The sequence below is a fragment of the Aplysia californica genome, unplaced genomic scaffold (assembly GCF_000002075.1).
Source record: "Aplysia californica isolate F4 #8 unplaced genomic scaffold, AplCal3.0 scaffold00093, whole genome shotgun sequence".
Taxonomy (NCBI): domain Eukaryota; kingdom Metazoa; phylum Mollusca; class Gastropoda; order Aplysiida; family Aplysiidae; genus Aplysia; species Aplysia californica.
In genome coordinates, this window is record NW_004797363.1 from 1,465,376 (window position 1) to 1,479,862 (window position 14,487).

Genomic DNA, 14,487 nt, shown 5'->3' on the forward strand with positions numbered 1-14,487 from the left:
CACTTGCAATATCGGTTAGTGAGTCAGACATGATGAAAACTGTTGAAGCTCAGACCAGCTTCACTTTCAACCAGACATATCATCTGGCGTCTGTGGTGGCAAAATCCTAAATCGTAAAATTGTGTACAGCCAGTTTTGTTTTATAATAAAATAAGGTGGATGTCTTTTGTGATGCGGCTAGAAGGACGCACTGGATCTCCATACAAAGAACAGGCACTTTGTTCTCCGGGTTCAGTGCAGCCTCCTTGTCCTTCTCCTTCTCTGCTCAAGCTGCAGCTTCCCTCATATTCATATTTGAGGAGCTGTGTATTCTGTTTCTCTGAGATTTCCAGATTCGAAGCTGGTGCAAATGTCGCACTGGTCTTTCTTTTGGTTGAAAGTAAACCCAAATTGTTTTTCTTGAACTTTTGGCAGAACACTTGATAGCGCAATGTGGCTTTCACCCTCTCTGCAAAGTTCTCCATGTATACTTGATGCAGATTTCACGTTTTCTGGATTGTCATCTGTAGACAGGAGGATATCTTCGAATTTTTTTCAAAAAATTCCTCTTTATGGAACAACTTGTCATCCTTGGCTCTCTGATGGGCGTGATGTGTTCTAAGTTGGGGTGGGGGGTGACCTCTTGTTTTTTTTTGGGGGGAAGACATTTAAATAAACCAGTGGGTTAGGCCTGTGGAGTTCAAGTTCATGAAGATTGTTTTACAAACTTTGACTAATGACTCTTTTAAGTGATATTGAATGGTGTAATTTCTCCTTTGGGTTTTCACTTGCTGTGTAAGATCTCTTTTTAGCTATCCTGTTTTTCATGGCATATACGTAGGCTCTCTTTGTTTCCAAGAGAGTGACCAGTGATGTCATTACATTTTGTACCAACTAGTTTACAACTGCAAATGGCGTCAAGTTCACACCCTGCTCGCTTCGTGCCTTGATGTGTAGAGGCATCCCCTGTTCTTTCAAACTCTTCCTTTTGTTACCCTTCCAATCGTTTTCATGCCGTGTCCTTTTCGTAGAGATCAAAGGTGACATAACTGTTGTATTATCAGCTGATGTGACATTAGCCTGGTCACGTTGATCATTTTCCACTGCCCTGAGGGTCAGATGTGACGCAGCAAGCGTGACATCATCTTATTGAATGTTATAGTGTTATGTAAGTTGATGTTTGATATAAAGATAAAGCATTATGTTATGACACTGAAGGAAAAAAATCATCACAAAACACAAACGAAATGAACTTTCAAAGAAAGTCGAGAGATGTTTCAGAAGGTAATGACTGCAATAAACACTGCAAATGAAAAAAAAGGGAAAAACACTTAAAAAAACAAACGTCCCACATTTTTTTTCTGAGTGAGTTAGTAAATAATGAAAAGCTACCGACTTCGTCCATTCAGTTGCGATAGAAAAAATAAGGAGAAGAGACAGTAGTCCGAATAAGGGAAAATGCCTTCGTAATTCGGTAACTTTTAAGTACTAAGACAAAGAAGAACACGTGGATAGAAAAATAGTTTTATATAAAATAAAATCCATAACGATGCGTTTGAAATAAGGGCCTTGTCTTGTCACGAGATAAACAGTTCTGTGGGAACAGTGGGGAGTTTTAGTCATAAATAACATTATCAGCAGCATTAAAACGAAGAAAAAAAGAGGGAACAACCAGATCTATATAACTCCCAAATGAAACCAACAAGAAATATTACACATATTTCCCTTTTGAAGAGCTCACAAGGTTACGTGAGCGAATTCTGGACCATCAAACGAAGTCCGGAGACGAGTCGAAGCCGGGGTTAGTCGCTAACGCAGCAAGTGGCCCCTCATTGTTAGCGCGACAAAAACGGTCAACCCTCCTTCCCTCCCTCGCAGGTGGGATAGTCGGAAACGCGCTTTTCCCTTTCGTCAACCCGCAGCCACTTAACGAATCGTCAGCCACATAGGCCTACCAACCTTTGACACGGGTCAAACTTCCATCTATTTATAGGTAGTTACCGGAACATGTATAGGTGAAGTGATGTGCCGTGATAGTCGCGATATATTATTTATTGAGATTGTTTTGGTCTCTCTTTACTCATCACCATGAGAATTTCTTGAAGTCTTTCCCTGGACTCTGCCTTTACTAAAATCTCGAATCTAGATCTAGATCTAGAGTTGTAATCTAGATCTAGTGGCAGATTGCAGATTTCTGCTATCCAGTACATGTACATTCAAGAGATTAAATAAATTGGACTAGACTCTAGACTCTAGTAGTAGACTCTTCTACTTCTACTTCTAAACCTTCGAGATTACAAAGGCCAAGCCTAGGCTTGTAAGGATTCGTTTTGTTAAAAGTGTTGTTTAACACAAAGTCTAAGAAGTTAGCAAACCTAACACATTGTTTTCTAACGAAATGAAGCATAAATTGACTTTTATATTGTCAATAAGAGATCAAGTTTAATCACCTAATCATTTAAGTAAGGAAGTGGACTGGTTATCCTCACCCGGGGTGAGAAAAACCCTACGATTGACCCCTCACCCCGGGTGAGACTTGCTAGCATTGGCTATTCTCACCCAGTGTGAAACAAAACCTGTTTTTCCTAATTTCGAAATACTTTCTATCGGTGTGGATGATCAAATTGACAAAAGCAAAGAAAAAAATGACGTTATAGCACAAAAGTAAGCTAATTTGATCGTCTACAAAGATGCTATGGCTCTTTCACTTTTCGAAACGATCCGAACTACGCGGGTCGCCATTTTATTTTGCCCGGAAGTTCAAGCAACTTACTCGCAAGATCTACTCCTCCCCCTTCTCTCCCTCTCTCTCTCTCTGTCGGCAATTTATTAAATCTGCAACCTGCAACTAGATTACAACTAGATCTAGATTCGAGACTTTAGTAAAGACAGAGTCCAGGGAAAAACATCAATTAAATTCGAGTGGTGCAGATGAGTAAAGAGAGACCAAAACAATCTCTCTATTGCGACTATCATTGCACATCACTTCGGCTAATACATGTTCCGGTAGATCTAACTACCTATAAATAGATGGAAGTTTGACCCGTGTCAAAGGTTGGGTGAAGGCTGACGATTCGGGAGGTGGCTGCGGGTTGACGAAAGGGAAAAGCGCGTCGGAAACATCGGGCTAAAATCCGACGGATGACGGGTTATACGGTTTTATTTCTAATGTTTTAAAGACATTTCTAGACAATCTGACTATGAGTGAGCATATGAAATGGACAATTTGCTATCGATAAGGCCAATAAATTTTTTTGGGGACATGTTGTGGGTTAGTCGGTTTTATCACCATGCCGACGATATATAGTTTCACACAAATGCATGCACACTACTTTGAAAAAGAAGGACAAAGAGCTGATTCTCTGTTTTGTTTTTTTAACGGAATTCGTTTTACGACTAGAAAAGCGCTAAAAACAAGTTTTAAAATTCCAAGAATGTCTATAATATTAGAAAATTACTACCTAGTTGGCTTACTCTTTAATAATCAAGAGCAGCTAAGAAAAACAAAGAGAATGATGTAGGATTTGTCTAAATATGACAATTGGCAGTAAAGATATTTCCCATTTTGTCCGATTATCCTTGACTTGCGGGTGATCTTTAAAATCACCCTGTACTGTACCTCTATAAGTACAAAAAATATTTCTGTGAAAGTGTGACTTTGTAAAGAGGTGTCTTGTAGCTGTGTGCGTTCTATGTAAAATTCTCAACAAAATAATGTAGACTACATTTGAACCGTACAACTCAGATAGACATTCACGCACACAATAACATTCACGCACTTACACACCTTACACTCACACACTCACACATACAAACACACTATTTATTACATTTACTCTCTCTCTCTCTCTCTCTCTCTCTCTCTCTCTCTCTCTCTCTCTCTCTCTCTCTCTCTCTCTCTCTCTCTCTGTCTCTCTGTCTTTCTCCCTCTCACCACAACCACAAACACCCACCCACACACACACAAATACCCCCCCACGTGAGCACACACACACAACTCTTACCCTTTGTTCACATTTCTTTCAGAATCACCCCTCTACTTTGAAGTAATCCCCCTCACTAAATAACAGATCAGCAGAATCTCGATCTTGTGAATCAATGGTTAGTTCTAGAAATCTACTTAAAAACAAACAAACTGCTGTATACATGATCTAATGTGCATATATATATATATGTTAGGACTGGCCTATAAGCATAACCATGCCATTCAAATAACAAATTATAAAAATGCAAACACATTCAGTGTTGCTTTAGATTCGGTAAAATACATACCGTATGTTTGCGGGGATGATTTACCACCCCCGCCCACACCCCCCAAAAAAAAAATGATAAAATCAAATCAAATCAAATCAAATCAAATAAAAACATTAAAAAATTAAAAATCAAACGAACCACAAACATAAATTAAAAATAACGATTTCGGTAGAAGTTCTGGAATAATGTCGAACCGAGTCTGAGCACCTCTTTTTTTTCTTTTAATTTGTTTGTTTTTTGTTGTTTTTTTATGTGGGTTTTTTTTTTTTGGGGGGGGGGGGTTCTTACACCTTTTCTTACCCTAACACCAGACTATGTTAGGCTACACCCAGAGGTCCGCCTTTTAACGTTCGAAGAAAATACACATTTATTAATAAATTCAGTACCGGTAATTCAGACATATAGGCCTACGTACGGCACGGGTTTTTGATTGCAGATTCGTAGATACAGAAAAGGAGCTTTAATTGATTCTAGATTAATTACATGTCCTGCTGTGATGGAAGATGGATGTGAAGAGAGGTGTGGCCTAAATAAGGTAAGGGAGGGGGGTTAGCTTATTTAGGCTATGTGAGGCTTAAATAAGGTCACCCATAAAACAAACTAACCCTGGTAACCACACCCAGTAAATAACGTCTCGACATTACATGATTCATGCCTTTAACATTCCCATCCACTATTCAGTTATTTCGTTAGATGACATCACTAATAACACACATGTATACAAATATAATAATAATAATAATAATAATAATAATAATAATAATAATAATAATAATAATAATAATAATAATAATAATAATAGTAATAGTAATAATAATAATAATATAGTAATAGTAATAGTACTAATAATAATAATAATAATAATAATAATAATAATAATAATAATAATAATAATAAATGAATTTATAACGTCCCAGAATCCACAAAAGTGCTCGGTGGCGCTTACAAAACACACACACACACACACACACACACACACACACACACACACACACACACACACACACACACACACACACACACACAGACAAGTACATCTTAAGACGACCCTCCAGGCTATTGCCGTACGGGTCACCCTGCACAGACCAATCTCGATCTGCTCAGTTTACATCCCACCAACTTACCCCCTCAAAATAACCCAACTAAATGACTTAAAATCTCAGCTCCCAAAACCTTTTATTTTGCTAGGTGATTTCAATGCCCACAGCCCCCTTTGGGGAGACAAACCTATAGACCAGAAAGGAAAAATAATAGAAAACTTTTTATTTCAAAATAACATCTGTCTCTTAAATGATAAATCCCCAACTTACAGAAACAGAGCCACTTATGGCACTTCATCCCTTGACCTCACCTTTTGTACCCCTGACCTAGTCCCAGATCTTGAGTGGTCTGTGCTGGATGACCGTACGGACCATTTCCCAATTCTCCTAAAAAACAATAGCCTCCAAAACGACCCGATCCCAGAACGCTTCAACTTCAAAAAAGCCGACTGGGACGGGTTTGCCAATCAATGTTCCCTGATTCTTAATCCCAATTTCGACCACAACTACAAAAAATTCCACGAAAAGCTCTTAGAAATATGCCACAATCACATTCCAAAAACAAAAACAAAACCCCGGAGGAACAAGATCTGGTTCTCTTGGGAATGTGAGGACGCGGTAAAGAAAAAGAAGGCAGCGTATCGAAGAGCCGTCAACAACACCACCATAGAAAACAAGATAATTTATTTAAAGGCTCGAGCTGAGGCACGTAGATGCCTCAGGGAGAGCAAAAGACAATCATTCCAAAAATACATCTCCAAAATCAACAGCCAGACACCACTCAACCAAGTTTTCCAAATTGCTAAAAAATTCTTAGGTAGACGCACAGACACCATTCGGCACGTCCAGAGGCCGGATGGAACAATGGCTGAAACACAAGAAGACATTGCAAACACAATAGCTACATCTCTAGCCAAAAACTCATCCCAAGCAAACTACAACACCACTTTTCAAAACTTCAAAACTAACAGAGAAAAACAACACCTAAACTTCCACTCAAACTACACTGAAACCTACAACGCAGACTTCACAATAGACGAACTAACATCGTGCATCTCGGACCTGGGCGATACAGCCCCGGGACCGGATGACATCCACAACAAGATCATTAGACACTTACCCTCAGAAACACTCACACTCCTACTACACATATACAACGACATGTGGCGGTCGCACTCCTTTCCGGAGTCTTGGCGTCTCGCCACTGTCATTCCAATACCCAAACCTAACAAAGACCACACACACCCATCCAATTACAGACCTATAGCCCTAACGAGCTGTCTCTGCAAACTAATTGAAAAAATGATTCACAGGCGACTCATGTGGTTTCTGGAAACGACGGGCTCGCTGAGCGGTCTCCAGTGCGGATTCAGGAAAACCCGATCCACTCTGGATCACCTGGTCCGCCTGGAGACCTTTATACGCGAGACGTTCGCTGAAAGAGGCCACATGATCGCCATCTTTTTTGACCTAGAAAAAGCCTTCGACACAACCTGGAAGTACGGCATTCTTCGAGACCTGCACGCACTCGGCATACGCGGTCACCTCCCTGCCTTCATTGGCAACTTCTTGAGGAACCGTTCCTTCCAGGTTCGTGTCGGATCCTCCCTTTCAGACCCCCACCAACAGGAGGAAGGAGTCCCCCAGGGGAGCATCCTTTCTTCTCTCCTATTTGAAATTAAAATAAACTCCATAGTGAAAACCCTCCAGAACAGCATAGACAGCTCGTTATACGTTGACGACTTCTTGATATGCTGCCGATTGAAAAATCCTCATTTGAGATCTATGGAAAGGCAGCTGCAAACGCAGCTGCAAAAACTTGAAACGTGGGCAAACCACAACGGTACAAGTTCTCCCCGTCAAAGACGGTTGCAGTACACTTCTGCCGAACAGGCGGACGTGTGCTGCGGCCGGATTTGACACTATACGGGGAAAGGATTCCCGTCCAGGACCAAGCTCGTTTCCTCGGCGTCATTTTCGACAAAAAACTTACATTCATACCACACATCAAAGACCTTCGTGTGAGGTGCCAGAAAGCGTTAAACGCTTTGAAAATTCTATCAAATCCGGAGTGGGGCGGGGACTCAAAACACCTTCTCCACTTGTACATCTCCCTTGTCCGGTCCAGGCTTGACTACGGCTATCAAGTCAACGGATCGGCAAAACCACACGTCTTAAAAATACTAGATCCAATACAAAACCAAGGACTCCGCCTCGCTCTGGGGGCTTTCCGCACTTCTCCGGTGGAGAGCCTCCAGGCCGAGGCCAACATACCACCACTCTCACTCAGACGCACACAACTCTCACTACAATACGCAGTTAAACAGAGCTCAACACCGGAAAATCCAGCGCACAACAGCATTTTTCAAACAAATCCGGAAACCAGAAACAAATTCCAAAACAACGAAAAACTCATCAAATCTTTCGGCCTCAGAATCCTTGAGGACCTCAAAAACTTACACTTTTCCAAACAAGACATCCAACAAATTCTTTTCCCCGACCTCCCTCCGTGGCACCTCACCAAGGCAAAAGTAGACTTACAGCTGACCACACACAACAAACAAAGCACAAACACCAAAACTTTTCAAGCAGAATACAAAAAACTAATAGATAAATACCCCGTGCAGAGCTCATCTTCACAGATGGCTCCAAAAAAGACAATGAAGTGGGCGCCGCAGCCCTATCTTCCAACAGTACACACCAGAGGAGACTCCATCCTGAAGCCTCCATTTTCTCCGCAGAGGCCACTGCCATTGACATGGCACTGGACTCTGTAGAAAATTCTCCTAACAAATCTTTCCTTATCCTTTCTGACTCTCTGTCTTGCATCACTTCACTCACAAACTACACACTCTTACACCCAAAAATAGTTAGGCTACAACAGAAAATCCATACACTATCCGAAACAGGAAAAAACATCATGTTCGCATGGATACCCAGCCATGTGGGCATCCGAGGAAACGAGCAAGTAGACGACCTGGCGAAGAAAGCTTCATCCCTTCTGCTGGGATCAACGACAAACACTCTCCCACAGACTGACTTTAGAAATAAAGTCAAAAAGTACACCTCCAGTCTGTGGGAGAGCCACGGGGAAAACCAGAAAAATAATAAATTATATGAAATTAAACCCAAACTAGAACAGCGAAATCCTTCGGATCTCTCCAGAAGAGACGAAGTCATTTTTACTCGATTGCGCATCGGACACACGGCGCTAACCCGCAAATACCTCCTACAGGGAGATGAGAAGCCGTTCTGTGTCGGATGCGACACAGATTTTACCATTAAACACATTTTAACAGAATGTCTAGACTTTGGAGAGATCCGAAGGAAATATTATAAATGCAAGAAATTGCAGGATATTTTTTCCGTCGTTGTTCCCAGCAGAATTTTAAATTTTATAAAGGCCATTGGCCTTTATGGCGAGTTGTAGAATGAATTTGATATTATTAAAAATTTTTATTGTTACTTAAAAGTTGTTTTAGATCACAAATGTATTTACACCGAATTTGAATATTTTAACTTTTTAGCATTTTAAAGTAAATTAGTTAGCCAGTCGTGAAGTGAACTTTCGCAGAGGTGAACAACTTGTGTTTCGCGCGCTCATATGACCTTAGCAGTTGCGAGCGCCGTAAAACCTTATACTATACATACATACACACTGACGCACACACAAAACTCTAAAGCTCAGTACCACTACAACATGTATACATTTCAACAAACTAAGAAAAACAAAAAGAAAGACCTGACAGTTATTTCAAATATAGAGTTCCAGGTTTATAAATATACTTTTATGAAAAACATTGTTTTCAACTTTATTGTAAATTGATCAATCGAAAGAGACATTTTATCATCTAAATCCAAATTGTTCCAAAGGTTTGGGGCACAGATGGAAAAGGCCCTTTCACCCAACATTGTTCTGGATCTAGGCATAAAGAGCTGATGGTCATTCGAAGATCTGAAATTACGAGATAGTGCGTACATTTCGATAAGTTCTGAAAGGTAATTTGGTCAGCACTGATGTAACTAATTATAAACCATGCCCAAAATTTCTAATTCAATGCTCTCTCTCACTGGCAACCAATGGGGGGTTTTCAATATATAATGGGCATGGTCTGAAATTTTTCTCAAAGTTAGAAGTCTTTCTGCCTTGTTTTTGAATCTGTGGAAGTCAGGCAAGAGTAGAATCTAGAATGACAAAAAGAAGGGAATTTCAATACTCAAGATGACTTAAAAGCATGAACAAGAATTTTCGTGGTATTTTCATCAATAAGTTTCCTTATTCTGCCAAAGTTGCTAAGATGGAAGTGCATGGTTTGACAAATTCTAGTGGCGTGTGTTTTCATGGAAAAATCAGGGTCAAAATAAAAGCCAAAATTTCGTATGGCGCTTGATTTTTCCTCCATAACAGTTCATTGCCTAGATCCAAACTCTCAAGTTGTACATTTACTCTTAAGGGATTTGTTCCCATTCAGATTATTTCTGTCTTGTTTAAGTTAAGTTCAAGTTTATTGTCAAACATCCAGTCCTTGATATCTTTTGTTTTGAAGGGTTGAAATCATTTGATCTTCTTCTCTCCGGTTGATTTGTATGCACAGTTGGGTATCATCGGAGTACACGTTATGTTCTAATTTGTGTTGCTCAACAATGTCAGACAATGGAGTTGTGTACAGTGTAAATAACATAGGTCCAAGGACTGAGCCTTGAGGGAATCCATAATGAAGCTGAACTGGCGATGATCTCACACTGCCAGCCTCTGATGTAGGATTGCCATGAGAATATGTAAGTTGAACTGATTGGGATCGGTCTTTGAGATAGGATTCTAGCCATTTCAGTACAGATCCTCCGATGCTGAAGTATACTCTGAGCCGCTGTAATAAAGGTTTTGATCAATGGTGTCAACGTTTCACTCAGGTCAAACAATATAAGGGCTGTACATTGTTTTTGATCAGCTTATCGGATGATGTCGTTGTGTACTCTAAGGAGGGCAGTCTCTGTGTTGTGAAATTCTCAATAGGCTGATTGAAATTTGGTGGCAAGACCTTCGGCTGAAAGATAGGTTTTGAGACGTGATGATACTACGAGTAGCTTCTCCGGTACTTTTGATAGGAAATTTAAATTGGAGACTGGACAGTAGTTGCTCATGAGGTTTTTGTTTAAGTTTGATTTCTTGAGCAGTGGTGTTACGAGCACAAGCTTAAAATAATATGGGTGGGACATAAGCCTCTAGCAGACTGCTGTTTACTATAGAAGCTACTGTTTGTGTAACTTCTGCAACACAGTTTTTTATCAGCAATGTTGGAATGGCATCCAACAAACAGGTCTTATTGGCAGCAGTTGTACGTATTTGGGAAATGTCCTTAGTTGTTGCAGGCTGAAACTCATTCAAAGATGAATATTCGCAACCGTTGTATTCAGTTGGAGGTCTCTGATCTTTTTAATTTTGTTTTTGAAGTGATCAGAGAAATTCTCTGCCAGCGTCTGCGCGTCTCTGTGTGGTGGCAGATTGGCTGTAGTTTCATGATGTAAGAGGCCAGTAATGATCTTTAAAAGTTCTTTAGAATTGCTTCTATTGTCGTTGATTTTATTCTGAGCATGCTTCACCTTGGACTCTCTATAAGCTAATTACTCTTGCTTTTAGCTTTAATGTAAGCCTTCCTGATCACCTCCATTTGTGTTGTTCTCCACTTATTCTCAGCTAGTCTTCTCTTTTGTTTTGACAATCTGATGTCAATATTGTACCATTGAGTGTTGGGGCGCAGGCAAATTTTGCGTTTTCTCAAAGGGGCATGTTTATCTAGTAAACCAATTAGTTTTATATTAAAAGCTTCTATTTTTTTCTTGATCAGTTTTTGCGCTGTTAACTTTATCAGTTAAAGTACTAGGAATTATCTCCTCTTTGATCAAATCCATGTCCATGTTCTTGGTGTTCCTAGACATAATTATTTGAGTGACAGATATATGGATGGAATTATCAATAACACTTTTTATCACCAAATCAATAATCTGACGTTTACAGTGTTTCTTTCTTGATGAAATTTGCTGTTAAAAGCTGATAATAGTCGCATGTTCCCTCCTGTTTCCCATTTTCTCTTCTGTTACCGCACCTCTTTACGTTCATTAAACAAATTCTATAACTTGTTAAAAGAGTAAATATATGATTAGCTTCACCTTACTCCTGAAAGAAACAGAAATCCATGTTTTCACAATGTGTTTGATCTCAGAGTGAGAATCACAAACTGAGATTCTAAAATTTTCATTGACACTTTAATCGGAAACAATTTTCTGTAGATAGTAAAATGAAGTGGGTTTTTTGTGTTTTTTTGCCTGATGAATAGACCTGGTTTCACCAATATGATATTGCTTTAGCTCCTCAAAACCTATTCCAGTAACACAGCTCTATGATTTCAGTTTGTAACAGGAGAGAACATTTTCCTAGGAAGGTAACTCAAAACTTTCCGTTACGCTCTAATTTGACGGAATTAAGCTAAGCAATTTTACATTTAATTTATGTCTATAGATGATTTATTCATTTCATTAATAGTGTGTTGAAATGCTTCGGTTTTTTTTGAAAAAATTAGAATCTAAAATGTGAAATTTAAAGAAAAGAAAAACGGACTCACACTACGTAAACAAAATGTGAGTGAGAAGCGGGTAGTGCTGAGAATCTGTGAACAATCCCATTTTCTGCGTGACGGAGGTTTGTAGTATCATTCATTTATGAAGAAAAGTTTCTTTAAAAGGCCTCAGTTGTTGCAGGAAAATGCTGAGAATTATGATTAAGGCAAAAGAAATTGATATAAACTGCTCTGCAAAGTAGATCTATGGGTGACTGTAGTTAAACCGTTTAAGTGATATTTGAATATAAGTTGCCTTGCGAATTTTGACCGCACTATTATATGGGTAGGCCTACTATCAAAAGTAAAGGTCTATGACTTTTACGTCAATGACAGACTTTAAAGTCATAATTTGTAAAAAGTGTGCATCATTGAACGGAAGTTTGAAGGAGTGACGTAAATCATAGACGTAGACCTATCCTTCTGAGAGAATCTGAAAGATTATGGCAATTGTTTCCGCTGAGGTTAAGCTGAAAATATGTAGAATCTACTTGTGTTGGTACTTCGCCTGAGGTCCCACTTTAAAGGAAAAAATATGAATTGTTTAACACTTGCTCCAGGCGCCGTCTGCTTATATAGATGGGAGAAGCTTATCGTTCTGCTTAATTTGTTGGTTTATCTCGCAGACTGCAGTTCATCATCTCCATGTTCTTCTAACGGGCTTGCTGGCACAATAAGGAAACCCTGCAATAGGTATTTTTTTCTTTCGAGGGAAAGTGGAGACTTCAAACAGCACAAAGATAGATGTATTAAAAGCGGTGGTTGGTTAGCCCAGTTGTATACGCAGCAACACGTGGGAGGTCTCTCTCGTGTTGGTTTATCAGGTTTTGCACAAACGCAGGCATACGTTGGGGCCACTGGTAGAGGAATTGCTAGTTACCAATGGATCAATGAAGGACAGATAAACTCTACATTATGGTTCCCTGGTTTCCCAACATCCGACGTTAAACAGGACTGTGTCGTAATTTTTGGCAAAGACATGAAACTGCGGACAGTAGATTGTGAGTCACGGATATATGGTGTGTGTGAGGCTTGCCTCATCATAGGCTCGAATGTACAAAAATGCAGGAACCCAGTTGCTTGTCCGGGAAAAGCGATAGAATGCAGTAATAGAGGCTGCCCGAAAGTTAAGTATAGTGCCTCTTGTGACTATTCCCCCTGTTTCAGCAACAGATATGGCCCGGCGTGCGAGTACCAATGCAACTGCCATTATTACAAACCTTGCAACATTGTTACCGGATATTGCCCACAAGGCTGTCTCCCTGGTTGGTTTGGAGATAGCTGCAACCTGACAGAGTGTCCTCTTCGGAGGTACGGTGGGACGTGCTCCAAATTTTGTTATTGCGCACACGGTCAGCAATGTGCCATAAGCAACGGTCACTGTTCCCATGGGTGCCCAGATGGTCATAAAGGAAGCACGTGTAAGGCCACTGTTTGTCCAAAGGGAAAGTTTGGCGACTCGTGCGAATCCACCTGTCGTTGTCCTTTGCAAGTCGCATGTGCCAAGAAGTCCGGATTCTGCTATACTGAGCCGTGTCCTTCCAATACATTTGGACGCCGGTGCCAGAACTGGTGCTTCTGCAAGGGAAAATCGAAATGTCAACCAGAGACAGGGAAGTGCCCAAAAGGTTGTGCTGATGGCTGGAAGGGACCGTCATGTAACCAGACTGTCTCTTGTCCTAAAGGATATTTTGGAGACACTTGTGAAAAACGCTGTGAGTGCAGCTTCGGCACATGTGATCCTCTCACTGGGGTGTGCAATTCTACAGAAGCAAACAAGAACTTGGGCTTTTGTAAGTTTCCACCTAATCCAAACCTTCTTCACTTTAGAAAATAGATCACTTTAAAGATTTTTCCAATTTCGCGTTCTTCTTTCTCTAACATAGAATCAGCACAGCCGTTTTCATCTAAATTATTATAGCTCATTAACACTTTTTAACACAGTCTAGCCACGTTCAAGTGATTGTACTGTGAGTATTAACTTTTGGAAAATTATTCCAAATCTTCATAAGTGACAGTTTTAAATACTCATAAAAGGAACACTCTCCCACAGAGTGATGTTAGATATAGAGTTAAAAACTACACCTCCAATCTGTGGGAGACAGAACACTGGAGTAAGGAAACCAACTACAAACTCTACAACATCCGGCCCAAACAGGGTTCACGAAAGCCTTCCGACCTCCCCAGAAGAGACCAAGTAATGTTTTACTCGATTGTGTATCGGACACACCTCCCTGACACATAACTATCTCCTGAAGGGAGATGAGACAACCACTCTGTGTCGGATGCGACACCGATTTCACCATTAGACACTTCTTAACAGAATGTCCATACTTTGGGGACACCCATAGGAAATATTTTAAACATTGAAGAATCTGTTCTCTAACGTTGATCCCAACAGAATTCTCGATTTTGTAAAGGCCAATCTGGCACTGCGGAAAATTGCATTTTTCAAATAGAAAAATTGCAAAAAAAGCTTTTTTTTTTCGAAGTGTATACAGACCCAGTAACCGGGAACAAAGTCACAAAGTATACAGACCTGGTAGACGAACTCTTTTGTGATTTCGGGAAGTTTCAGCGCCCAGACCCGGTAGTGTGTG

The 14,487-nt window shown here is 40.2% G+C and overlaps 1 protein-coding gene across 1 annotated transcript in view; it reads left to right on the forward strand.

Moving 5' to 3' along the window:
• Positions 1–14,487, forward strand: part of LOC101855092 (multiple epidermal growth factor-like domains protein 10) — a gene marked incomplete at its 5' end in the record, with an annotated part of 72,693 nt that overhangs the window by 46,110 nt on the left and 12,096 nt on the right. The window lies entirely within an intron of this gene.